Source organism: Amblyomma mixtum, chromosome 4 (genome assembly GCF_055824585.1).
Source record: "Amblyomma mixtum isolate Tamu chromosome 4, ASM5582458v1, whole genome shotgun sequence".
Classification (NCBI taxonomy): domain Eukaryota; kingdom Metazoa; phylum Arthropoda; class Arachnida; order Ixodida; family Ixodidae; genus Amblyomma; species Amblyomma mixtum.
Genome location: NC_143015.1, coordinates 27,931,329 through 27,958,291, shown reverse-complemented (window position 1 = coordinate 27,958,291; position 26,963 = coordinate 27,931,329). Strand labels below are relative to the sequence as shown.

At 47.6% G+C, this 26,963-nt stretch overlaps 1 pseudogene; it reads left to right on the top strand.

The window, feature by feature from the left end:
* The first annotated feature begins 4,683 nt into the window (after positions 1 to 4,683).
* LOC149346019 (uncharacterized) lies at positions 4,684 to 5,468 on the top strand (annotated as a pseudogene).
* The last annotated feature ends 21,495 nt before the right edge of the window (positions 5,469 to 26,963 follow it).

The following is a 26,963-nucleotide window of genomic DNA, read 5'->3' as shown; positions in this document are numbered from 1 at the left end:
CAAAATGTCCGGTTGAAAGCCAGGATTTATGATGCGCCAGAATTTTCGAGGGTTGTTGGATAGCAGAGATGTCAGGTCATGATTGAAAAAGTGACGTCGAGTGGATTTCAGTAGTGACTGGTAGTCCTTGTCGCAGTGTACTTTTCCCACGCGCTTAGAACACCATTGTTCACTGCCTGCCGGCAAAATCGCTTTTTCTTGTTATTCGCACGTCGCAACTTCTGAGTAAACCATGGTGCACTGCTGCTACATCTAATGGTCAATAGAGGAACGAAGTCTTCGATAAGTTTGTTAAAAGTACTCTTGAATAAATATCAGTTTTGCTGAACAATGCGCAATAAGTATTGATCAATGAACTTGGCGGAAAAATTTCTAATTCGGAATTTATTTTTTCATAGTTAGCTCTGTTGTGACATCTGATTTCTTGCAAACGTACATCTGATGGTAACATCTGATGGTGCAAACGTACTTGATATCGAAGCGGCAGGAGAACAGCTGCTTCTGTCTTTAGAACACTGCATAAGAATGAAATAGTGCATTGGACAGAACCATCGGCTTACCACATCTGGACTTGAGCTGAGTGTTCTCCTCGCGAAGCTCTTCAGCAGTGTTCGTGCCCGCGCTGCGCGAACATCGACTTTGTACTGGCTTGACGAGAGGATGGCGACTGGAGCGGGACGCTGGGCGGACGATGTCTCATGAATGAGTAACGCGCGAAATGGTTGAGGGGCGTTCTTGCAGTGAACGCAAGTAATCACGGGAAAATAGTCTGCCAGCTACTTCCGGTTCCAATTTTCGCCCACTCACTACAGCCGCCACGCGTGGTGGCATCGTTTATTCACTCATTTATTTGTGCTGTGACATGGTTCATTGTACAGCATCGTAAGATCAACGTGTGCTGAGTATGTGCGTGTCCTGAACGCCCAACTATCTCTGGCCTTCCTGCGGCTCCTCTAGTGCCCTGGTGGCTGAAGTAGACACGGCAAGAGAGACGGGGGTCTGTCTCTCTTGTAACAGTCATGCGCAGTGCTTCTTGTCAGCGTTTCAGTGAGCGATCTGTTTTGCTCCCTTGAGTGCGCTCACAATTGCCGCCGGGCGTGACGTGTCCACGCGGACCACCCGCTCCACTGGCATGCTCCCCGGACACGTCACAATGACGCTGACAGTTGCCGAGTACGGATGTTTGAAAGCATTCCCGATGCGACATCCCCATTTCGCGCGAGTCAGTGCGAGCCTTCGAGCACTTCCCGCACGATTTTTTGATATCGGAAGCTGCACAGAGGAGACGCAACCTGATCAACATCACTGCTTTGAGCGGGAGCGATTGTGGGTTGCAAAGCCACGATAGAACACGCTTATCTTTCGGGATTGTCGATTTCTGCGTTCAAGACACGCACATACGCAGCACGGGCTCATCTTACGATGATGTACAGTGAACCATGTCACAGCACAAATAAATGAGTGAATAAATGATGCCACCACGCGCGGCGACTGTAGTGAGTCGGCGAAAATTGGAACCGGAAGTAGCTGGCAGACTATTTTCCCGTGATTACTTGCGTTCACTTCCATAACGCCCCTGAAGCATTTTGCGCGTTACTCATCCGTGAGGCATCGTCCGCCCACCGTCCCGCTCCAGTCGCCATCCTCTCGCCAAGACAGTGCAAAGTCGGTGTTTGCGCAGCGCGGGCACGAAGACTGCTGAGGAGCTTCGCGAGGAGGACGCTCAGCTCAAGTCCAGATGTGGTAAGCCGATGTTTCTGCCCAATAGACTATTTTATTCTCATGCAGCGTTCGAAAGGTAAAAGCGGCCGTTCTCCCGCCCCTTAGAGATAAAGTACGTTTTCACCCGCAACCTTGTTGACGGCTCCCCCGTTCTAAACCAACCGAGCGCTCGTGGAACTGTGTTTTCACGACAAAATTATGGTACCTGCTCTTCATTCACCTTTGGGGCAGTCATTACAAGCGGTATATGCTGTTTTTTATTTTTAAGCACGCTGCTAATCAAGTGAGGTTCACGCGTCATAGTAATGGCTCGTGTCCTGACCGTTACTGAACCGCTTTCTCATTTTTCGAGGTTCAAAGTCCTCTCCGTAGAGGTACCTCATTTATTCAGCGTGTAAGCCCCCCTACCAAGCACGGTCTTCATTTTGTTAGTGTTGATTTGCGTGTGCTGCTTACGACTGCAGGCGTAAGCAGCTCGAGGGAGCGCGCACGCCGTCGTGCAGTCGGTTCTCGCGCTCCGGCTCAGATTCGAAAAGCCGCGGGCGTATCGGTCGCGTGGTAGAGCCGCCCACAGACTTAACGCGAATGACGGAACGCATGGTCAGGTCTGATGTCAGCGGCACGAGGTGATAGTAATCGGTTGAGAGATAATGCTGTCGGTATGTTTACGGTGGCTGACGATAGCTGGTGCGAACCGCGGCAGCAAAGCGCGCAATTTTTGGTACCGGCGGAAAGAAAACTGCAAAGAGCGTTGCGGGGCCTTGGAGGCCGCGTGGGCGATCAAAAACCGCAGAAACGCCCCGTGACGAACGCGCTGTCCACGCGGCGATCGGGCAGAATCTAAAAAGCAGTCAAAGCGAGCTGTGCACCAGCTGTCGTCAGCCACCGCGAACATACAGGGAGCATTATCCCGCACCGATGACTATCTTTTCGGGGCGCTGACGGCAGTCGGGCCACGCATTCCGTCGTTCGTGTTCAGTCTGTGGGTGACTGTACGCATAACTTTTCCTTTTGGAATTCACGATGTCGTCTTATCAGACCGCGGCAATCAATCTTGCGCAAAGTTATTGTCGTGTTTGCCGTAGCCAGCTTGAATTTTCAGTTGTCGTTAGTATGACTTTAAGCCAGCTTCACACAGGCTCAGTGAGCCCCTGCTCATGAAAGATGACTTCTTAGAGCGAGTGGCAAGCTGAATTCGGAGGGACGCAATGACGGGTTATTTCCCGACGCCCGGGGCCATCTTTCTTCGGCCCTTTCACATTTTCTGCTGCTTTATCACCTAGAATTGGTGCAGAAAAATTCGCAGCACAAATGAAGCGAAAACATGGTAGTGGTTTGGTTTATGGGGTTTAACGTCCCAAAGCGACTCAGGCTATGAGAGACGCCGTAGTGGAGAGCTCCGGAAATTTCGACCACCTGGGGTTCTTTAACGTGCACTGACATCGCACAGTACACGGGCCTCTAGAATTTCTCCTCCAAAGAAATTCTAGCCACCGCGGCCGGGATCGAACCCGCGTCTTTTGGGTTAGCAGTCGAGCACCATAACCACTAAGCCACCGCGGCGGCACATGGTGGTGGTGGTTACAACTGTACTGCCATTAGGATGCTCTACCTCTAAGACCCTTTTCCCAAGCATTTCACCCCTAGAAGAGCCGAGCACCAGGCCAGGGGAAATCTTGTACCCATTAAAGAAACCGGTGGGTACCCGGCGGCACTGGGGATCGAACCCAGCACCTCCCGAATGCGAGGCGGATGCTCTACCACAAGGCCACGCTTCGGTTGGTGCTGGGGCGAGTAGAGGTCGGCTTCGAGTCGGGGGCGACCTCTTGACCTCGCGTGATAAGGGCTGGTGGGGTTGTGTTCCTTGACGTGGCCAAAAGCCTGCCCCATTCCACTGCTAAGGGAGCAAGCAAAAGTGTCGTCGGAGGGGGTTTGCTAGCACTTTCCCTTAAAATTTGGTCTTGGGTAGCGTGCGTCCCGTCACCACATTGCGGACATGCAGGGTCATATTCACCGTTAGTGATTAGACATAATCGGTAGGGGTTAAGAATTGCCTTTTTTTAGGCGTCCGAATGTCGTGGCTTGCGCCCTGTCCAGGTAGGGGTGAGGGGCGGGATACGTGCATCTTTGCTCGCGATAAAGGCCCATCTCCATGGACACATCGGAGGCGCACCAGCGCAGCGCTTACGCGCTGTAGTGCCGGCGCCCACATTTCGCTGGCGGGCCTGTCTAAACCAGCGCTGACGGCCGCCGGCGGCGGGAAGCAGGCCCAGACTTTCTCGGACAAGTCGCGACATGCAGCGTGACTCATCCCGCCGCCGCGGCGCCGACTCGGACCCTTCCTCCTCTCCTCCTCTTCGTCGGTGCGAACTCCTCCGACGCTCGCCGGCTCTCGACCATTGGTGTAATTTGAACGGTGGCCAGTGATTGGAGGATTTGAACGGCTGGCTGCCGTAACCGTTACCAGCGGCTATCAAAACGGAGCCGCGCTGAACCCGAGCAGCAGACGGGCAGCAGAAGAGCCATCACGCCGGAGCTACGCTCGCCGCCGGGGCCGCCCTTCTTCTGTGTGCCTGCCCGTGGTGCTCTTGACCCTTGTATCATGTAAAAGCCCTTGTACATACTGTACATAAAAGTCATTTGACTCACCGTCGCCTCGACCGTTTCCTGGCTCGGACACCCAGTCCCAACAGTGGTGGCAGCGGTGGGATGCCCCAAATCCCAACAGTGGTGACTGCGTTGGGATGCCCCAGTCCCAACAGTGGATGGCAGCGGCGGGATCGACCGGCGTCAGCTACCTCGGCGCGGTTGATGTTTTCCCCTCAATTCGCCAGACTGCTCTAGCACACGTGATTGTAGTCTAGAGTAGGGCTGTGTGGGTAGTACTGTAGAGAGCTTTGCTGTTTCGAGCCAAGTCGGAGCGCTTTGAAACGAAAGCTGGTGCAGAGGGAGTAAACGAGGCGTTTCGGAAAGAATTACTTGCGCGTGTCATGCTAGTAGCGCTATAGTAGTGAACCGCAAGGGAATTCTTAAAGGGCAAGCTGCAAGAGACTATTGTGCGCGATGGAGAACCTTAAAGTGAAGGAACTCATCGAAATTTGTGAAGAGCTAGGCCTTACCGTAGGCCGTGCGAAACGAAAGCAGGCGATTCTCGAGATCATGCGGAAGGAGGGCGTAACGGCTGAAGAAGCCAATGAGGCCTTGGATAAGATCAAAGAACGCCGTGAGCGCGAGGAGGCCAAATAACGCCGTGAGCGCGAGGAGGCCAAATAACGCCGTGAGCGCGAGGAGGCCAAAAGACGCTGTGAGCTCGAGGAGGCAGAAAAACAGAAGCAGCGTGAGCGAGAAGACGCAGAGCGAGAGCGACAGGAACGGCTTGAGCGGGAAGAGCGAGAGCGACAAGAACGCCTCCAATAGGCAGAGCGACAAGAACGCCTCCAAGAGGCAGAGCGACAGGAACGCCGAGAGATTAGAAAATTAAAAGAGTTGGAGTTGCTGCGAAGCTCGCCGGCGCCTAGTGTAGCTTCAATGACAGTGCAGGCTAACGGCCAAAGAATCCGAGACCAACTGCCGCCGTTCGTAATAGGCGAGGACATGGCAAAGTATCTCGTGAAATCTGCGCATGTCTGTGAGAGGAATGTCATTGAGCGAGAACTGTGGGCACAGAATTTGCTAGCTCTGCTTCCCGGGGAAGCATATGACGTGATAACGTGTTTGTCGAAGGAGGCGTTCGAGAGTTACGATGAGGTCAAAGAGGCCCTGTTGAGGAAATATAAGCTGTCACCTGAGGCATTCCGGCAAAGGTTCCGGTACGCGAAAAAAGGCAGTGAGTCGCACATCGACTTCGCGTTTAAGCTGAAAGCCGACCTAGTTGAATGGCTCAAGGGCGAGGAAGTTTATGACGATCGTGATAAGGTGGTAGAGTGCATTGCGCTGGAGCAATTCTACCGCTGCATCCAGGACGATGTAAGGCTCTGGCTGCAGGATAGGCTTACTGAGGTTAAGCTCAACAAGGCAGCAGAACTGGCTGAGGAATACTACACTCGCCGAAACTTGCACAGCAGGGCATTACGCATCGAAAAGGCGGAAACAAAGGATGCTTCTCTAAGGAAGCCTGATGGAAGGAAACCGTTCGCGCGTCGCGATTTTCGAAAAGATGCGTCCGCTTTAAAGGAGGCTGTAGGCGAAGAACAAAAAGAGTTATGGAAATCTGACGATGCTCCTAAGCAGCGCGCTGATGCCTAATGTGCGTTTGAGTCACGGAGGCCTTTGACATGCTACCACTGCAAAAAGGAAGGGCATATCGCGGCAAACTGTAGACAAAAGCTTGCTTTCGCAACGATTCGGGAGACAGACAAGAATATGCGGTTGTTGGAACGATATATGCAGGAGATAAGTGTGAACGGTAAGAGATGCAAAGCCCTTCGTGACTCGGCGGCAACTATTTACGTTGTCCACCCGTCCTTAGTTTCTCCGAATGATTTTACAGGAGAATGCGCGTGGATAAGGCAAGTAGCCGAGGAGCAATGTGCTTGCTTACCGATCGCTACAGTGATCATTGAGGGTCCTTTTGGCCAGCTCAACACCGAGGCGGCCGTGTCTGCCGCCCTCCCTGAGCATTTTCCTTACCCCTTCTCGAACAGCTCAGAGCAGCTTCTGAGGGATAAAGGCAAATCGTTCTTTGCCGGCGTGGCATGCATGGCCCTTACGCGATCTCAAGCGCGGAAGCTTTCGCAGAAACTTGACCTTGCACCGGAGAGGGAACCTCCGCTTAGGGAAGCAGATGAGCATTGTAGCCTAGATACGGTGTCGGTGGAACCTCAGATCGAGGACTCTCCGGGAAGCGGAGAACTCGCTGCTAACGAAACTGAAAACAGTTTCAACGATAGTGGCAACGAGAAGGTAACGGCGACGCTACTGAGCGAGGCGAATCCCACATTGAGCCCAGTTTCCGACACTTGGCACGAGCTAACTCAGGTTGACAGAGCGACGCTCGTTCGGGAACAGCAGGAAGATAGCTCGATAATAGCTTTGCTGGATAAAGCTAAAGGAGGAACAAAGAAAAAGAATGTTTCATTTCATCAGAAATCCGGCTTGTGGTACCGAAATTACGCTGACGCCCGTGGTCGTAAGTACGAACAGGTTTTGATCCCACAAAAGTATCGCTGTCAGCTATTGAACCTGGCGCACGAAAACGCGTGGGCAGGGCACCTCGGCGTGAAAAAGACCAAAGCTAGGCTCGCCCAAGAGTATTACTGGCCTCATTGCTGGAAGGACATTGAAGGCTTTGTGCGCTCTTGCGACACTTGCCAGAGAGTAGGCAAGTCTACCGACAAGTGGAAGGCACCCATGAAACTGGTGCCAATCATAACCGAACCCTTCCGCCGGTTGGTAATTGACATTGTAGGGCCACTGCCCGAGTCCAAGAACGGTTGTCGGTAAATTCTGACTGCTCTGTGTGTCGCGACAAAGTTTCCTGAAGCGATCCCTCTCAAGGAGCTCAATTCTCCTCAGGTCGTGGACGCCCTTCTCTCAATTTTCGCTCGTGTCAGATTTCCTTCGGAAATTCAGTGTGACAATGGCAGTGTCTTTATCAGCTGCCTAACCTCTACTTTTTTCGAAAGGTGCGGTATCAAGGTCGCACACAGCTCGATCCATCACCCGCAGTCGAACCCAGTAGAGCGTATGCACTCGGTGCTCAAAAGAATATTGCGAGCTCTTTGCTTTGAGCGAAAACGCGATTGGGAAGCCTGCGTGCCTGCAGCTATGTTCGCTTTACGATCCGCTCCCCACGAGAGTACAGGCTTCAGCCCTGCGGAGCTTGTGTACGGCCGGAGCTTAAGAACACCGCTACGAATGCTGCGAGAGTCGTGGGAGGGCGAGGAGGAAGACCCAAACGTGGTCACGTACGTCCTTAACCTGCTTCAAAGGATCGGAAAAACGAAAGATCTTGTCGAGAGCCACATGAAGGCAGCGCAACAATTGTCAAAAGAGTACTACGACAAGTCAGCAAAGAAGCGTACTTTCGAAGTGGGCAGCCAAGTAATGATACTGCGACCGTCTAAGAAAAATAAGCTTGAGGTCCAGTGGGAGGGGCCAGCGAACGTGGTATCGAAACTTTCTGATACCAACTACGAAGTTAAACTAGGTAGAAGGCCCAACAAAATCTATCACAGTAACCTGATGAAACCGTACATTCAGCGTCACGCTGTCGTGAATGTGATTTTGAATGGTTCGGACGAGGAAGGTGCAGAAATCCTGACCTCTGCGGACATGAAGGAATGCGGTTCGGCTGCATAGTTAGAACAGGTCAACTTAGAACCACGTCTAAGCCAAGCCCAGAAGGAAGATTTGAGAATGATTGTTTCTGAGTTCGAAAAAGTGTTTTCGAATCGTCCCGGAAAGACGACACTAATTGAGCACGATATCGAGCTAACGTGTGAAGAACCGATCCGTAGAAATCATGGCAGGTGAGATCAAGCGAATGTGCGACCTGGGAGTCATAGTACCGGGTGAGAGCGATTACACATCGCCCTTGATACTAGTGCAAGTACCGGGAAAAGATCCCAGACCGTGTATTGATTACCGGCGACTAAACGCGATAACCCGGGATCAGACCTATCCAATACCAAACCTTGAGGAAAGGGTGGAGACAGTGTCAAAGTCGAACTACATATCCACGCTAGACCTCGTGCGAGGCTATTGGCAAGTCCCCCTTACAGAGCGCGCCAGCCGCTACGCCGCGTTCGTTTCCCCATTCGGAACGTTCCGCCCAGTCATGTTGAGTTTCGGACTCAAAAACGCGCCATATTGCTTCTCGAATCTAATGGACCACGTGCTCCATGGTCTGTCCGAGTACGCGCTCCCGTACCTGGACGATGTCGGCGTCTTTTCTAACACATGGGAAGAACATGTAAATCACTTACGGGTCGTGCTGAGCAGGCTGAAAGATGCCGGCCTCACAGTCAAACCTGCTAAATGCCAGCTAGGTTGCGCCGAAGTGACTTACCTAGGGCATGTGGTGGGGCGCGGCCGGCGTAGACCGTCAGAAATCAAAGTAGCCGCTGTCGTAAACTACCCCCGGTCAACCACTAAGACCGAGATAAGGGCCTTTTTAGGCTTAGCTGGATATTACCAGCATTATGTAAAAGACTACTCGACGCTTGCCAGTCCTCTCACAGACGCGCTTCGAAAGTCGGAACCCGTGAAGGTGACATGGGACCAAAAAAAAGAGAACGCGTTTCAAATGCTGAAACAAGCCTTGAGCGAGGAGCCAGTTCTAATGGCGCCTGATTTTTCAAAAGGCTTCATAATTCAATGTGATGCCAGTGATCTGGGCATGGGAGCTGTGCTATGCCACGAGGATGATGAGGGCAATGAAAGGCCAGTTTTGTACGTAAGCCGTAAGTTGACTTGCCGTGAAGAGGCGTACAGCACTTCTGAAAAAGAATGCGCCTGCCTGGTGTGGGCAGTTCAGAAGCTCGCCTGCTACGTCGCCGGTTCCAAGTTCGTAGTAGAAACCGACCACTGCCCGCTAACTTGGTTAAATAATATGTCATCTAAGAGCGGCCGGTTGCTGAGGTGCAGTATGATACTCCAGCAGCACAATCTTTTCGTTCGTTATAAGAAAGGCAAGTTAAACGCGAACGCAGACGCACTAAGCCGTGCGCTCTGACGAAGGCTAACTTCGAACGCCTCGCTATTTACATTTTGTCACTTCGCGAACGCTTGTTAAGTTCGCTCGTAAATCGGGGCAAAATTGATGTCCCCATTCGCGGCCTCAGCCGATTGTTTTCCTGCCCAAACGATCTCGTGGGACCCCGTTTACAATTATTTCATTCCTTGTGTTGTTTGCGTTTGACACTTTGTTTGAGTTTATTATTTTAAGAGTTCTGGTATCCCACATGTGTCTCTTGTTGAAGAGGGAGCGAAAAGGGGACAGAACTATTGCTAGCGGAGTTTTGTGACCTTTAAGTCTTGGCCGCCGCGGTGGCTCAGTGGCTATGGTGCTCGGCTGCTGTCCCAAAAGACGCGGGCTCGATCCCGGCCGCGGCGGCTGGAATTTCTTTGGAGGAGAAATTCTAGAGACCCGTGTACTGTGCGATGTCAGGGCACGTTAAAGAACCCCAGGTGGTCGAAATTTCCGGAGCCCTTCCCTACGGCGTCTCTCATAGCCTCAGTCGGTTTGGGACGTTAAACCCCATAAACCAAACCAAACCAACCAAACCTTTAAGCCTGGTGTGTTGACGGGTGACAGAGGGCACTTGCTCGTGTTGGGTGTTGCCTGTTGTCGGTCGGTTCTTCGCAACATGCAGAACGATCAACGACCGATGCTGAGAAGCAAGCTCTTCCGAAGGACCGAGCGAAGCTGATCCAGTCACCTGGGCGACAAGGCGGCGGAGCAGTGATCCTGTCCTGACGAGCGGGACCCGTTCTCGGAAAGGAGCCTGGAGCTACCTGCGGCTGAACACCGGACGAGAACTTGGAGGAGCCTGGCGTACGAGCGCGCCCCGCATCCGAGCCACGCGGAAGTAGCTCGTCTTCGTGGCGCATTGTCCGGCGGCGGTGGTGCTGTAGTGCCGGCGCCCACATTTCGCTGGCGGCCTGTCTAAACCAGCGCTGACGGCCGCCGGCGGCGGGAAGCAGGCCCAGACTTTCTCGGACAAGTCGCGACATGCAGCGTGACTCATCCCGCCGCCGCGGCGCCGACTCGGACCCTTCCTCCTCTCCTCCTCTCCGTCGGTGCGAACTCCTCCGACGCTCGCCGGCTCTCGACCATTGGTCTAATTTGAACGGTGGCCAGTGATTGGAGGATTTGAACGGCTGGCTGCCGTAACCGTTACCAGCGGCTATAAAAACGGAGCCGCGCTGAACCCGAGCAGCAGACGGGCAGCAGAAGAGCCATCACGCCGGAGCTACGCTCGCCGCCGGGGCCGCCCTTCTTCTGTGTGCCTGCCCGTGGTGCTCTTGACCCTTGTATCATGTAAAAGCCCTTGTACATATTGTACATAAAAGTCATTTGACTCACCGTCGCCTCGACCGTTTTCTGGCTCGGACACCCAGTCCCAACAGCGCCCAGCGCCGCACCGCGACAAGCGTCGAAAAACACATGCAACTCGATGGCCTGTTGCGGCTACCGCGTTCAGCTCGGCTCGGCGAAGCAAACGGCGCGAAGGGCCGTACCGGATGCCGAGAGAACTACGTTCTCTGATTGGTTACACCGACCGCAAACCAGCGAGTCACTTCCGGCGCCGGCGCGAGCGAGGCGCGAATATCTGACATGGACAGATATTTGCCAAGCGCCAGCGCCAGCTCGCGTCGGCGCGTCGCGCATGCGCAGTCCGGCTCCGGCGTACGCTGGTACGCGTAGGCGCTGCGCTGGTGCGCCTCGGATGTGTCCATGGAGATGGGCCTTAAAGCCCCAACTCCATCGACGCTTTTCGGCGAGCGTCCTGCGCGCTGGGGGGCTCACGCGCCGGCCGGAGGAAGTCTGCGCATGCGCGACGCGTCGGCCGCCGCCGCGCGCGTCCACGACGCTCGCATCCGACAGTGCCAGATATTTGGCGCGCGCGCTACTCGCGGCAGCGCGCGTGCTATTTCCGGCGCGCCAGCGCCAGCCAATCAGTGGACGTTTTGCCTCTGCGTCTTCCGGAGCGGGTCCTCGAAGCATGTTTTGAGAAATGGCGGACCTCCACCTCACTGGAAGCTTTTCGTCGGTCACTGGCAGCCAAATGAATCAACTAAACAACGAGTTGCTCATCGCCGCCCTCGAACCACGGCGGCCACTATGGCTCGCGGGCCACGCTCTGCACAAAAACAAGCAGGTAGCGGCGACCATGTGGAGAGAAGTGGCCGCGGAACTTTTGCCGGGATGCCCGCGCGAAGGTAGGATGCCAAACTTTTTCATTCGGTGTTCATGTCGCGCGCCTGAACGAAAAAACTGAAGTGTATGTTCTCATGTTTTTATCGCAGAGGCCGTAAAAATGCTACAGGAAAAATCTGTGGGAAAAATGCTGTGGAAAAATCTCCGAGATAAGTTCCGCCGATTATTTACGGCGGAACAAGACACCAAGAAAAGCGGCGCCGGAGCGGATGATGTAGACGGCAGCGCAATCGTGTGGCCCTACTACACACAGATGATGTTTTTGAGGGACACGATGGACTGCAGACCGTAAGTGGGCAAAATTTTTCGCTGCTATCAAAGTAAATGGGAATTATATGCCACTATAAGGAAAGCACCCGTTTGTTTCGCCCGTGATGGCTGAATTAAGTGGCGATAGCTGCGGGGGCGAAAAAAGTGTCCAGTGAGCGACTCGTTTTTGTTTATAGTTCACATACTGGACAAACTGTGTGAAATCGTAATGTACTAGCTTCACTACGAGCACTGTGCTTGGCCATTATTTGCGTAGCTACAACAGTGTGTGCCGAACTGTGGTCTGTGAAAATCGCTCCTGCAGGCTTTATTATTTTCCGCCAGTTGTCCCGCTGGCAAAACCTCTAGCGCTCTAAACAAGTCTGGCTACACGTAAACCCTACCCACCTCTAAGCAAACGTGTCATTGTTTGGAATGCTTGTGCGGCGCGCCATTCGAGTCGATGCAGACCAAAATGAGGTATTTCATTTTGGAAAGCGATGCCAGTTTACAAATTATTAGTATAAATAAGAGCCATTGAAAATTAAGTTAGGCGAGATAATATGGAGCAATGCAAGCTTGTAATTTGTTAATAAATGCCAAGGGGAATGCAGTGCTACATTGTTTACAATCCTAGATAATAGTGCACATTCTATCCTAAATAATAGTGCAATGTGAGGTGCTGAACAGCAATATCAATCTCTGTTCATATGTCCAGTGGGGTTAATGGATTTTTAATAAATTACATATTATCATCAACAGTTGTTTAGCAATGTGAGCCATGATGAGCAATTTACATAGATGAACAACTCTTGACACATAATCATCATCATCAGCCTGAATATGCCCATTACAGGGCAAAGGCCTCTCCAATGTCTCTCCAATTAACCCTGTACTTTGCCAGCTGCGGCCACCGTATTGCCGCAAACTTCTTAATCTCATCCGTCCACGAAACTTTCTGCTGCCCCCTGCTACCCTTGCCTTCTCTTGCAATCCACTCAGTCACCCTTACAGACCAGCGTTTATCTTACCTTTGCATAACATGCCCTGCCCAAGCCCATTTCTTTCTATTGATTTCTGGTAGGTTCCATTAACCCGTGTCTGTTCCCTCACTTACTCTGTCCCCCTCTAGTCTTTTAATGCTACAGCATTAAATTTTCTTTGTAGATTGCTGCGTTGTTCTTAACTTAAGCTGAACCCTCTTCCTTAGCCTCCATGTTTCTGCCCCACAAGTGATTGCTGGTAAGACACAGCTGTTGTATACTTTTCTCTTGAGGGATATTGGTAAACTGCCATTCATGATTTGAGAGAACCTGCCGTATGCGTGCCACAACCTTCTTATAGTTGTTTCCCTCTCATGATCCGGAGAGGTGACCACTACCTTCCCTAAGTACACACATTCTCTTACAATTTCCAGCACCTCGCTACCAATTGTGAGCTGCTGTTCCCTCACGAGACTGTTGAACATTACTTTGGTTTTATGCATATTAATTTTAAGACCTACCGTTCTACTCTGCCTGTCTAACTCATCGATCATGCTTTGCAGCCCATCTCCTGAGTGACTTAGCAAGGTAATGTCATCAAAAAGTCGCAAATTACTTAGGTATTCTCCATCAACTGTGATCCCCAACTGTTCCCATTTCAGGCCTCGGAATACCTTCTGTAAACAGGCAGTGAATAGCATTGGCGAGATCGTGTCTCTCTGCCCAACACCCTTCCTTATTGGAATTTTATTGCCGACTTTATGGAGGACTATGGTAGCTGCGCAGTCATTATAGATATCTTCAAATATTTGCCCATAACACTCTTTACATCCCGATTCTGCAATGCCTGGATGACAGCTAGGTTTGCACTGAGTCAAATGCCTCAAGATCAATGAGGGCTATATATAGGGATTGATTATATTCTGCTCATTTCAACATCACCTGATTGATGTGAATATGGTCTATTGTAGAGCATCTTTTACAAAAGCCTGCCTGATCATTTGGTTGACTGAAGTATAAGGTTGTCGCGATTCTATTTGCGATTACCTTAGTAAATACCTTGTAGGCAGTGGACACTAAGGTGATCGGTGTATAATTTGTCAAGTCCTTGACGTTTCCTTTCTTATGAATGCATGTAATGTTAGCGTTCTTCCAAGCTTCTGGTAGGCTCAAGGTCACAAGACATTGCGTATACAAGGTGGCTAGTTTTTCTAGCACAATCACTCCTCCATCCTTGAAGAGATCTGCTGTTACTTGATCCTCAGCAGCTGCTTTCACGCTTTGCATTGCTCCTAAAGCTTTCTCTACTTCCTCTTGTTACTGGTGGGATGCCCCATTGATCAGCACTACTGCCTCTCTCATTAACAATCTGATCACACTGGCTACTCTTTTTCCCAGGACCTTCACATCCTGCAGGATTCCAGGGTGAGCACGTGGTATGAGTCTCGCTATTGGGGCTCTTCCATGTCCACTCCCTCTTGTTTTGTTTCTGGAAGAAGGTATTAAGGATCCGTAAATTACTTCTCTCTGCGAACTCAACTTTTAACACTACACCCCTGCTATTTGTGGAGCCTATGCCATAGTCGCCTACTGTCTGGTCTCCACCTACAGCCTGGTTGACCACAGGTCTCCTATATATGCTGTGCAAAGGGGCATATAGTGAACAAGGAATGAAACGAGTATCAGAGCAGAAAATTTGTATATTATGCTCCAGTGGTTGCAGCTGATTCTTGGCACTGTAAATCAGTCCTGCTTGCTTGTGCTACATGACATGTTCAAAATAAAAACAGCACTACAGTGATAACACAATGCAATAAACACCACACACACACAATAACAAAATTAAACCACTCCAAATGTATGAGGGGGTACCCAAAAGAAACCGGACTTATTTTTGTTTGAACTTATTTGTTCACATTTTAAGCACAGACCTTCAGTTTCCTTCAAAGTATTCCCCACTTGCAATGATACGCTTGTCGAATCTTTCATTCCATTTTTCAAAACATTGTTTAAATTCATCTTTTGTGATGCTTGACAGTGCCTCCGTCGTTTTTTTCTTCACCTCAGCAACATCAACGAAACGCTTTCCATTCACCTATTTTTTCATTCTAGGAAACAAAGAAAGTAGCACGGGGCAAAGTCGGGAGAGTATGAGGGTTGAGGAATAGGGGTCATGCCATTTTTGGTCCAAAATTGTCGTAGAAACAGGGGCATTGCCATGATGGAAAAACCAGTCACCCGACCGCAACAAATCTGGCCGCTTCCACCGCACACTGTTGCCCAATCTTTTCAAAACATCCAAGTAGAAAACCTGGCTAACTGTCTGACCCTGCGGAACAAATTCTCAATGGACGACTCCTCTCACGTCGAAAAAACAAATCAGCATTGTTTTGAGGTTTCGTTTCACCTGACGAGCTTTCTTGAGGCGAGGTGAATTTGAAGTTTTCCATTGGCATGATTGTTGTTTCGATTCAGGATTCGATTCAGGAACACTTGAGTTGTCCCCATAGCTACGTCCTTGTACGTCTTTCTTAATAGTTCAAGAGTTTCCATTCAACTTTTTCCGAGCAAAAATCAGAATTTCACCGGCGCACGCTGTGCACGAAAATCAGCCATTGCAAAAACGACATTCACACAAAACAGTCCATGGTAGAGAGAGGGTGCGGTAGATGGTCCTTGGCGATCACAAAATGAACAAGGGAGGGGAAAACCTCAGGTTGCTAGAGCCAACGTTTCGACAAGGGGACTTGTCTTCGTCTGGGCAAAGCGTTCATCATCGGCAGGGATTAAATGGGGCCTTCGCTCCGAGGAGGAAGGCCCCGGGGGTGGGGAAGGAAAGTGGTGTGGGAGGGGATGCGTGTCAGGAAGGGGAGGGAGGTGAATCATGATTCGTTAGGCTGCAATAGTGGAACAACTTATATCCGGGGGGGGGGGGGGGGGGGAGGTGTAATGAACAAAAGGCTTTGAAGGGGCTGCGACGGGGGGGGGGAGGCGCTGGGTGAACCTGCAAAACTCAGATAAAAGGATTAGTCAGCGTGGTGCACACGATGTGCAGTCAGACCAGTTTTGACTGCACATCGTCCAATATTATCTACATGCTCCAGTGCTCCTACTGCCAGAAACCAGAATGCCCCACAACCGGGGCCTTTGAGGTAATAAATAAATAAATAAATAAACAATATATCGGAGAAACCGGACAAACAATGAGTGCCAGATTAAACGGGCACCGGGCTGACACAATACGGAATGAACAGAAGGCAGTGTCGACCCATTTTAATCAACGCCATCACAAATTCGACGAACTCAAATTGTTCATTCTTCAGTCAGGCTTCAAATCGACAAGGGACAGAAAATACAGAGAAGCATTCCTAATCCACAAATTTAAAACACTGCAACCAACAGGGATTAACATGTCCAGAGGAAACCTGGAATCTCTCAGGTACATTCCAGGGTCAGCATAATTTTAAATTAACAAATGTCTTGCACGTGGTCAGACTATTTCCTAGAACCTCACATAAGTATATTGTCGCTCCTTGCACCCTTCCCACGTCATATCTTCCACCACATTTCCGGCCTTGTCACCCTCTCCCTTTGTTCACCTTTTTTTTCTCTCTTCTTTTTCTCCTAATCCCCTGCTACCAGTTCTCGGAAACCATGACACTCCTGTTACTCCCTCCGCCCCCACTTTTTGGCTTTGTCTGAACACGAGCCATTTCCCCCCCCCCCCCCCTGCCTTGTCCTTCCTTGGAAATTATTTGAAATACTGCGGACCATGCATGGTCCTAGCAGGAGGGGCACATTCAAACACTTTTCAATACAAAAAATGACAAGCATATGCATAGCGAAAAAAAATAAGTCAGACAATCAATCAGAATTGAACATATAGACAGGCATCGCAACACAAAACAAACAAAACTCATGAAATAAAGAGATGACGTTCCAACTCTGCTACAAAATTGCTGGACAGAAAAATATGAGAAGGTAATGCATTCCATTCGGATACAGTTCTAGGGAAGTAACAATTTTTAAATGTGTTTGTGCGGGCGAAAATTGGTGCCAGTGAGTGTTCCTGCGTATGCCTGGTTCTTCTCGTAAAATGAGCTTTGACGCAATTAGCCAACTTCATTTTTATTTTTCCTTGCAGGCAGTGATGAAGCAAGATGAGGCGACTAACCTTCCTTCGGGATTCTAGGGTGTGAATGTTGTGTTGCTTCATAAGCGTAGATGGGGAATCGTGTCTTCTATATTTTCCAAATATAAATCGCACAGCTTTTCTTTGCACACGCTCTAGTTGTATGACATTTTTTTTATTATGGGGGTCCCATACAACCGCCGCGTACTGAAGTTTAGCTCTTACGCAGTTGTTATAGGCAAGACACTTAGTACTGGCAGGAGCATTCCTAAGTTTTCGCTTAAGAAACCACTGTTTGCGAAGTGCAGCAGCAGAAGTTTCTGATATGTGTTTTGACCAAGTTAATTTATTTGTAAACGTAACCCCTAAGTATTTATATGAGTCCACCTCTAAGATATTATTGTTGTTAAGCTTATATGTAAAGGAACACGGGTGTATTTTCCTTGTTACTCTTAAAAGTACCGTTTTATCAGTGTTTAACTGCATACCCCAATTTGTACACCAGTGGGAAATAGCTCCTAAAGTATCCTGTAAAATTTCTTGATCCTTTGTGCACGTAATTTCTTTAAACACAACACAGTCGTCGGCAAATAATCGGGCAGAAACCTGCGCAGGAATAACATCTAACAGGTCATTGATAAAAACTAAAAAAAGGAGCGGGCCCAAGACACTTCCCTGAGGCACACCAGAAGTAACATCTAACATCCGAGAAGAACAGTTCCTAATGGTGACGTATTGTTTCCTATCACTAAGGTAGGCCCTGATCCAGTGGACAACATTTTGAGGAATACCGATACATTCCAGTTTAAACAACAGTTTTGCATGTGAAACCAGGTCAAAAGCTCTAGAGAAGTCTAGGAACAATACATCGAGTTGACCGTTCCCGTCTAACACACATCCCAGTTCATGCACAGTCGATAGCAGTTGTGTGACAGTTGAGAGCCCTTTTCGAAAACCATGTTGGAATTCAGATAATACCTTGTTCCCTTCTAAGTGTTGCCGAATATATGATGCTACAATGTGTTCCAGCATTTTACAGCACGTACTTGTGATCGAGATTGGTCGATAATTCGCGACAGATAACGGTTCACCTTTTTTGTAAACTGGGACAACACGTGCCGTGCGCCATAGTGCTGGTATTTCACCTGAACCTAGAGATAACTGAAAAAGGTTAGTCAGAAATGCCGATATCTGTTCTGCGTACCGCTTTAGAAAAGCATTTGGTATTTCATCCGGTCCTGCTGATTTGCTATCGTCAAGTTCTAGAAGCATGGCTACGACTCCTTCACGATTTACTGTAATACTTTGCGATTCTGTACAGATTGAATACTGAAGTTCATATTGTTCAGGCTTTGAAAAAATGCTCTGGAAATACTTGTTAAAGTGTTCCGCTATCTCCCAAGCGTCAGCAGTTGAAGTTTCCCCAATATTTATTTTCTCGATGTCAAGATTGCTCTTTTTCAAATAGCGCCAAAACTTTTGGACATCGTTGCTAATGAACTTGTTTACACCATCGGAGAAGTAACTTCTTCTGGAATCGTTTATTTGACATAACATGCTATGTTTTAGGTTGGAAAAAAGGGGCGTTGATTCCTTGTTTTGCTTCCTTAGCCTCCTAATTTTACGCTTAATGTGAATAATTTCCCTGGTTATCCAAGGGTTACGGCTACGCTTGCGAACTTGTTTCGATGGGACATACCTATCGATACAAAACCTAACTGCACCACAAAGTTTAGCCCACAAGGCTTCGACATCATCTTCAACTGCATTAAGAACCAAGTCCAGGTGGTCTAAAATCGAGGTGTCATCTGCCCGAAGGAAATCTTTTCTAAGAACGACTGATTTAGGTGGTTTAGCTTGTTTAGATGGTAACATGAAGGAGAAGTAAATTAACTTATGGTCCAATAATTCGTTTTCAACTTTCACGGACGCGCCTTGAAATATTTCAGTAATAAACAAAAGATCCAGAATAGAGGTGCCACGAGTGGTTTCATGCACCGTTTGCTGCAAGTTTAATGAAAACATAATATCTAAAAGCGTATCACTCTGCAAGGAAGTTCCATAATTGATATGGTTCCAGTCAAACGAAGGAAAGTTAAAGTCACCGGTTACCCTTCCTTACCCGGTTACCCCCCTTCCTTTCTCCTTCCAGTGCCAGCCTTTTTTTTTTCTTGTTCTCATTTCCCTGTACCACGCTGACTAATCCTTTTATCTGATTTTTGCAGGTTCACCCAGCGCCTCCCCCCCCCCCCCCGTCGCAGCCCCTTCAAAGCCTTTTGTTCATTACACCCCCCCCTCCGGATATAAGTTGTTCCACTATTGCAGCCTAACGAATCATGGTTCACCTCCCTCCCCTTCCTGAAACGCATCCCCTCCCACACCACTTTCCTTCCCCACCCCCGGGGCCTTCCTCCTCGGAGCGAAGGCCCTATTTAATCCCTGCCGATGATGAACGCTTTGCCCAGACGAAGACAAGTCCCCTTGTCGAAACGTTGGCTCTAGCAACCTGAGGTATTCCCCTCCCTTGTTCATTTTGTGAACACAAAACAGTCGTCACTCTAAAACTCTGCCTAAACTAGTCTGACCTCCTTCAACAACGGCACTCGGCTTACTGACTCTGGAATGTTCGTTCTATGCGCTCCGAGTGGCAAAACGCAGTACCACAGAAGCTTTGCCGACCAAAAAATTTAGTCCGGTTTCTTTTGGGTACCCCCTCGTACAACGTCAGTATGAAACCAAATCTGGTGCATGTTACATGTAATTGCTTCATAGAGTAGCACCAAGCGAGAAAACAAGATGAAAGGCACATAGACAGCAGCTATATTTTAACCCATGAGTGAAGTGAATTTGCGAAGTACACAACATATATGCTTCTTAGGTCACACTGACTTCTCTAGGAATGTCATTCATTTGCAGTAACTTAAGCGTACCACAAGCCTAAAAGCGGACACTTTCTCTTTTTGACTAGTGTGCTTGAATGAAATATCTGGCTTGCACAAATCGCAGAAATTTCTTAACTGTGCACAATGGATTTCTGCTGTGCTCCATTTGCATCATGGCCAGTTACCAACAGAAACAATATAAGCCGTTTTCTTGCTACACTATTCACTCTAATGCACTTTCACTCCAATAGGCACAGTTCTTTCAGGTTAGATAACGAGTTAGCAAGTATACTCTCTTCGCCTTTGTGAATATTTACTGCCTGGTCAAATGTCCTATTCACCATTTCCTACCCACTCACATTTCAGAGTAAACACTTTTGGAGAGGTTTTCACTTGCCACTTTTAAAATCACAGTGTGCACCAGAAGGAAACACATCAATACAGTGTGCAGCAAATTATTTGAACACCCAGCTCATGGTATGCATACATATTTTTGTTCAGAGGACCTCCGGGAATTTCACAAAAAAGGCCAGCAGAAACTGCCTTGCTGTCCAGGCACAGCCAGCTGGTACTGAAGAGGCCAGCGAGCACATCAATCTTGCAGCAACAGATGACAGTGATCAATTCGATGATCTGCCGTCACTGCTGCAAGACGCATCACCAGCAAACTTTCATTTGCCAAGCTGCATAGAGTCGTCGTCATCATCACGCCATTCGCAAGATTCTGCAACGCATGAGTGTGTACAGCTGCTGGAGAGCGTTGCATCACAAGAGCCCAGAGCGTCACAGCAAGAAACAATGGTGTTACAGGAAGCAGCATCACAGGAAGCAGCATCACAGGAAGCAGCATCACAGGAAGCAGCATCACAGGAAGCAGCATCACAGGAAGCAGCATCACAGGAAGCAGCATCACAGGAAGCAGCATCACAGGAAGCAGCATCAACACAGGCAGTGCAGACATCTGGGAATGCGAAACGCAAGAGAAAAGCAGCATTGGAAGAAAACGCTATTCTTGCGCAAGTCGCCAACATAACTGATGTGCTGCGGTCATCTAATGATTTTGATGAGTGTGATTCGTTTGGCATGACAGTTGCGAAGATAATGAAGAAATTTCGACAACAATATCACAATAGCCTACGGATAAAAATTCTTGAAGTTTTTGACTTATTCCCTGCCCAATAAAAGTGATGTGTTTGTTAGGATCAAAATTGTTTTCAAAAGGTATCACTGAATTGCCACAACACTGAACTGAATGAAACACTGGAATGTCTAGTTTACCACAAGACTCTTCTAGGGTACATTGGCAGTGAGCTTGAGAACTTGTAATTTGATCAAATGAGGGTGATGGACACTGTGTGATAGTCCCGTTAAGCTACGTTTGGCCTCAAGACAGAGTGAGTCCCTCGCTAACACAATATGCATAACAGAATAAGGGCGTATGTGTTCTTGGTTGGTTGGCTTGTGGGGATTAATGTTCCAAAGCAACTCAAGCTCTGAGAGATGCCCGGCGCGCATTCTTGTAGTAAATATATGTACCTTCATGGGCATGAATGGCGCTGCTGCTGGTTCACTCGCTGCAAGGCTTTCTCCTTGGAGACACCTGGCTATTCCCACTGCCAGGGAACCTCCCCGGCCTCGCTGAAAAAGTATGCAGCAAAGAGATCTCGGGCAGCAGCAGCACTGGCATGGTGGTTCCGTGCCTGTGTGGCTTCTAGCGGGAAGTAGTGAGGCTCCCCGTTGTTGGCCAGCACCCCTTGGATCCCTTGCCGCCAGCGCCCAGACACAACGTTCCCAAGGCTGTCCTCTCTGTCAGCGAAGGTTTGTGATCTTGGATTATGGACAGTCAGGAAGTTGTGCAGCATGCAGGCAGCCTTCACAACATAGTCTGCGTTCTCTGGTAGCAGGTTGATTGTCTTCAACAGAATACGTCACCTGGCCGCGGTGATGCCAAATGCATTTTCGGCACATCGTCTCTAAAGAAAAATACACATCATTAAAAACTAAGGACGACAAGGGTTTCTTTTTCTTTTTTGCAAGCTTCTTGTCTTCAAATTCTACGAACCCTGATAAAATAGCACCAGGTCATACCTTGCTCTGCTTAATCGGTAGTTGAAGATTCTTCTGTCATCCTCAAGGTGCCTGGCAGGATACGGTCGCATAAAATCTTTTCTTAGCTGGAAAGCTTCATCGCCGACAAAGGCGTATGGAGCTGTTTGGTTCGTTCCAGGCAGTCGCCCAAGCTCGGGAATATCGAGCGTGCCATCCGTCAATGCTATCCCAAATTCACTTCTCTTAAATGTGCCGCCATCACTATTTCTTCCCTCTGCACCTACATCAATGAGCACATATTTGCAATTGCTGTCAACAATTGCCATGAGCACAATTGAGAAGGTGCCCTGAAATGGGAAAGTGTAGCACAATAAGCACGTGTCATCTCAACACATCCGTCAGAAATGCTTAAAGCTTAATGTGCCCCTAATGCATTCTGTTAAGCATGATAGCGTCACATGATGACTTAGGCCAGTATACTGGAAATATTTCTTTTACAAGAAAATCTCAACACTAGAAGGAACACTACCAGACAGCACTTGCAACATTGCAGTAAAGGTCTATACCACCCATGCAAAAATTTCAGTGCCTAAAGCATTTGGTCTAAGCTGCATGTAGTAGATGTCCTTCGAGACAACCGCTGTTAAGATGAATTCTCACTTAAAAGAACAATGTGGGACGATTTAGTTGGTTTCCCACTGGAATCAGTGTAAACAAAATTGGCCTAAGCTGAACAGTTTTCCAGTAGATTTGCTTAAGATGATATTTTGCAATAGCACTGAACGCTGGCAATGCCACTCATATCATATGGTGACGAGGTTAACATGGGTGTTGTACAGTCCTTTTTGAATACACCTAGGTACATTGCTGCTATAAATACCTAATCATTTTCTCAGACCAAATTTTGTAGCACGACAAACTTTGCAGATTGCTCGCATTCAATGTTCCCATGTCTCACCATTTATTTAGTGTCTGATAACGTACACCGAAATGAACTAACATGTAAGGTTCATTTTATCACAGAATAAATGCCGCATATGTAATACATGTCTATAATGTGCTAAATTTTACCTTATAACTGAAGAATCTGCTCCCAGAATTAGGCGGGCAGACAATGGCAACATGCTTCCCATCAACTGCTCCTAAGCAGTTGGGGAACTGCCAGCGTGCTGCAAAGTCTTGGCCAATTCTTCGCCAGTCTTCTTTCGAGGGCGTCTGGAAGCAATCAGCACTAGTGTTGTAAGTGAAACAGTTGCAATCCTGTGAAGGTAAACATAAAATGACGCTTTTGATGCAATGAAATTTAACCACTAATCTTTTTCACTTGTGCTCTCCTTAATGACTGTTGTGGAAGTAAATTTATTAATGTTCTACTCAAGCCAAAGTCTCCTAGTATTCAGAACTTTTCTAACCATGTATCAGGTGTACATTTTGTGGCTAGTATGCCATTTGTCTGCTTATACAGAACTGTAATGTGCATTTTTCTAGCGATTGTTTGTATCTTCACAATTTGGACGGCTACAGGTGGATAACATCTGACATAATTTATTTATTTACTTTTTATTTACTGCAATTCCAACAGCACAACAAAACAGCATTACAATAAGGGAGAGAGAAGGGGGGGGGGCAACACACAAATGAAAACAGGCAGCAAACTGCTAAACAAACAATTCAACCGTGACACATCGCCGGTATACCCCAAAAGCACAAGAGTTAAAAGAGCTATAGCATAGTATGTCCCTTTAAGTAATTAATTCCACACGAACAGGGTGTTGTTAAACAGTAGTAGACAGGTTGCATATAAAATTCTGTTTGCTGCAAGTTAACACAACATTTGACTGTGCAAAGCTGTCTGTTGAAGAGTTTCAATAGCCATAGAAAGGCATTTCTATCACAACAATAGGCACAAATTTGACATGCCATGAACTTTAACTAGAAGCAAAGATTACATCAGATTTTTTTATATCCTGTAAAAATAAAAATCAATCAATCAATCAATCACCTTTATTTCTCTTCAGAAGGAGGAGTGCGGGACTAAAAGCTCGGGGAGCTTGACGAGGTCCCGACCCCTTACTGGTTGGCAAAAAGCAAGATGACGGCCAGTCATACATCACAAAAACAGACAATATCAAAGACACACTAAAAAAAGGGAAACACAAAAGAAACTCAAACAAAAATGCCGGTACAAATCAACAGAAGCTGTCGCGAACAAAATGAAATTATTTTAGTCTTGCAAAAAAACAAGTCGGCAAAAGTGTTTGACGATGTCGTTTTGGTTACAGGTGGGATCAAACTCCACACGGTTTAGTAAATTTAGCAATGAGAGCAACGTGTAAGATAATGATTGTTCATCGTAGGATGTCCTAGGGGTGGGCACGGACCATATTTCTTTGTATCTGGTTTGACGATCACTTGTGTTCACCTGTAGTCTTGCAAGACGAATTGCATAATTCATATGAAATTTAACGAAAGCTTTATAGCGTACAATCAACCTATAATTGTATAAACAAAACACAGGAAGAATATCAAACTTTGAAAAAAGAGGCTTCGTGGAGAAAGTGTAATGTACATCAGCAATATAACGCACTGCTCTCTTCTGCAGTAAATGTAGCCTGCGCAAATTGGTCACACCAGTTGTGCCCCACACCATGTTACAGTACTGCATGAGAGATAGCACTAAAGCATTGTAAAGCATAAGTTTCACTTTAGCAGGGATAAAGCGCCGCACACGCGCAATGGCACCAATGGCAGATGACAACTTAGATTGGAGGTAGTCGATATGCTCATTCCAGGTAAGATGCTTTGAAAAATGTACTCCAAGACTATTTACAGAGTCCACCATCTCTAGCTGTTGGGAGCCAAGAAACAAATCCATCTGTTCTGTCAACACTTTGCCTCTAGGCGTATACAAAATTACTTTTGTTTTAGTGGGATTTATTTTCAAACAATTCACCTCAGCCCAGACCTTTAAATCAGCCAGCGTCTTGTTGGCCTTGCTTTCAATATCTTTGCACAAACTGCCTGTAATAAACAGTGTTGTGTCATCAGCATAAGAAATAACCGAAGAATTTTCTGTGCAGTGTACAATGTCATTTACATAGATTAAAAATAAAAGCAGTCCTAAAATGCTTCCTTGCGGCACACCAACATTAACCGGTTTCATTGCGGAAACGACATTGTTGGCATCTACAAATTGCTTTCTGAAAGAAAGATAAGATTTAAAAAGCGCATGTGCTATTCCCCACACGCCGTAATTTTCTAATTTGTTGAGAAGGATAGAATGATTGATCAAATCAAATGCCTTAGAGAAATCAATGTATATACCTAATGTCATGTGCTTACGACTTAATGCATCTATAATAATTTCTTTTTGAGTGAGGAGGGCTGTTTCGGTAGAGCGGTGCTGTCGAAAACCATGCTGGAAGTCATGAAGCAGGTTGTGGCGATTAAAAAATGATAGTAATCTTTCGTGCATTATTTTCTCAATACCTTTTGAAAATACTGGAATGATTGAAATCGGCCGATAATTAGTTAGGTCAGTCTTATCACCGCGCTTAAAGACTGGAACAACGCGGGCAATTTGCATTTTCTTAGGGAATACACCCGTAGACAATATTATGTTATAGATATGGGTAAGGACCGGGCTGATAATATCGAGCACGTACTTTACAGGGCCAATCTGGATACCATCGGCGTCCAGTGACTTGCTATTTTTTGTGGCACAGATGCAGGAAAAAACTTGAAGTGATGTAGTTGGAGCAAGGAAAAGCGATGTTGCATTCCTTATAACTGGTAGAAACTGCAAAGAGTTGTTCAGGCTAGGATCGTCGTACTGGGAAGGTTCTATGGTGAAAACTTCATTAAACATTTGTGGAATTGCGTTTCCGGAAAGTTGCTGCCCATTATAATATAAAACATCTGGAATACCTGAACTCGAGGTGGGATGCAATAATGTGTTCAATTTGCGCCAAATTACATCACTTCGTTGATTCTCAGGGTTACTAAATATACCTAAAAAATAAGAATCTTTTGCTGCCCTAAGCTTATTTGTCAGGCTGTTCCTAAATTTTTTAAACTCAGTAAACAGCGTTGCATCTCGACTTTTCACAAAACGTGCATACAAGGCATGTTTATGTTTAATCATGTCAAGAAGCTCGGTAGATAGCCAAGGTTTCCGCGCTTTAGATGTGCTTGCAAGTTTCTTCAGTGGGAGGTGTGTATTATATAAAGTTTTGAAAATATTTACAAAAGATGAAGAGGCAGAGACACTATCTTGTGCTCCTTAAACGGTTTCCCAAGTTTGCTGGGCGATTGCACAGCGAAAAGCCTCAAGATGTGGTGAAGTAATAGACTGAACATAAACCGGTTTCTTCGTTTTCTGAGTTACACAAGGGGTTTTATTCACTACCAAGATAATACCCAGATGGTCACTAATGTCAGTGTACACGGCATCAGCCTCCAAAGAATCGGTACTAATGTTTGGTTTGGTTTGGTTTGGTTTATGGGGTTTAACGTCCCAAAGCGACTAAGGCTATGAGAGACGCCGTAGTGAAGGGCTCCAGAAATTTCGACCACCTGGGGTTCTTTAACGTGCACTGACATCGCACAGTACACGGGCCTCTAGAATTTCTCCTCCAAAGAAATTCTAGCCGCCGCGGCCGGAATCGAACCCGCGTCTTTTGGGTCAGCAGCCGAGCACCATAGCCGCTGAGCCACCGCGGCGGCATGGTACTAATGTTTGAAATGAACACATCCAATAAAGAGGCGCTATCAACAGTCACACGCGTTGCAGTAGATATAGTGTTTAAGAAACCTGAACTTGTAATTAGAGACTGAAAATCTTTTTGTACCTGCGTCGATGATAGCATGTTTATATTGACGTCGCCTCCTAAAACAAGGTTCATTTTTTCTTCCGTTACATAAATAAAGAGCCTTTCAAGGAAAGCAAGAAAGCGGGTTGCATCACCTGACGGCGGTCTGTACACAACAGAGAACACATTTGTCCGGTTTTGCAATGTAAGCACCTCATAATCAGGAGTTGTATCAGTGAAATCGTGAACAAG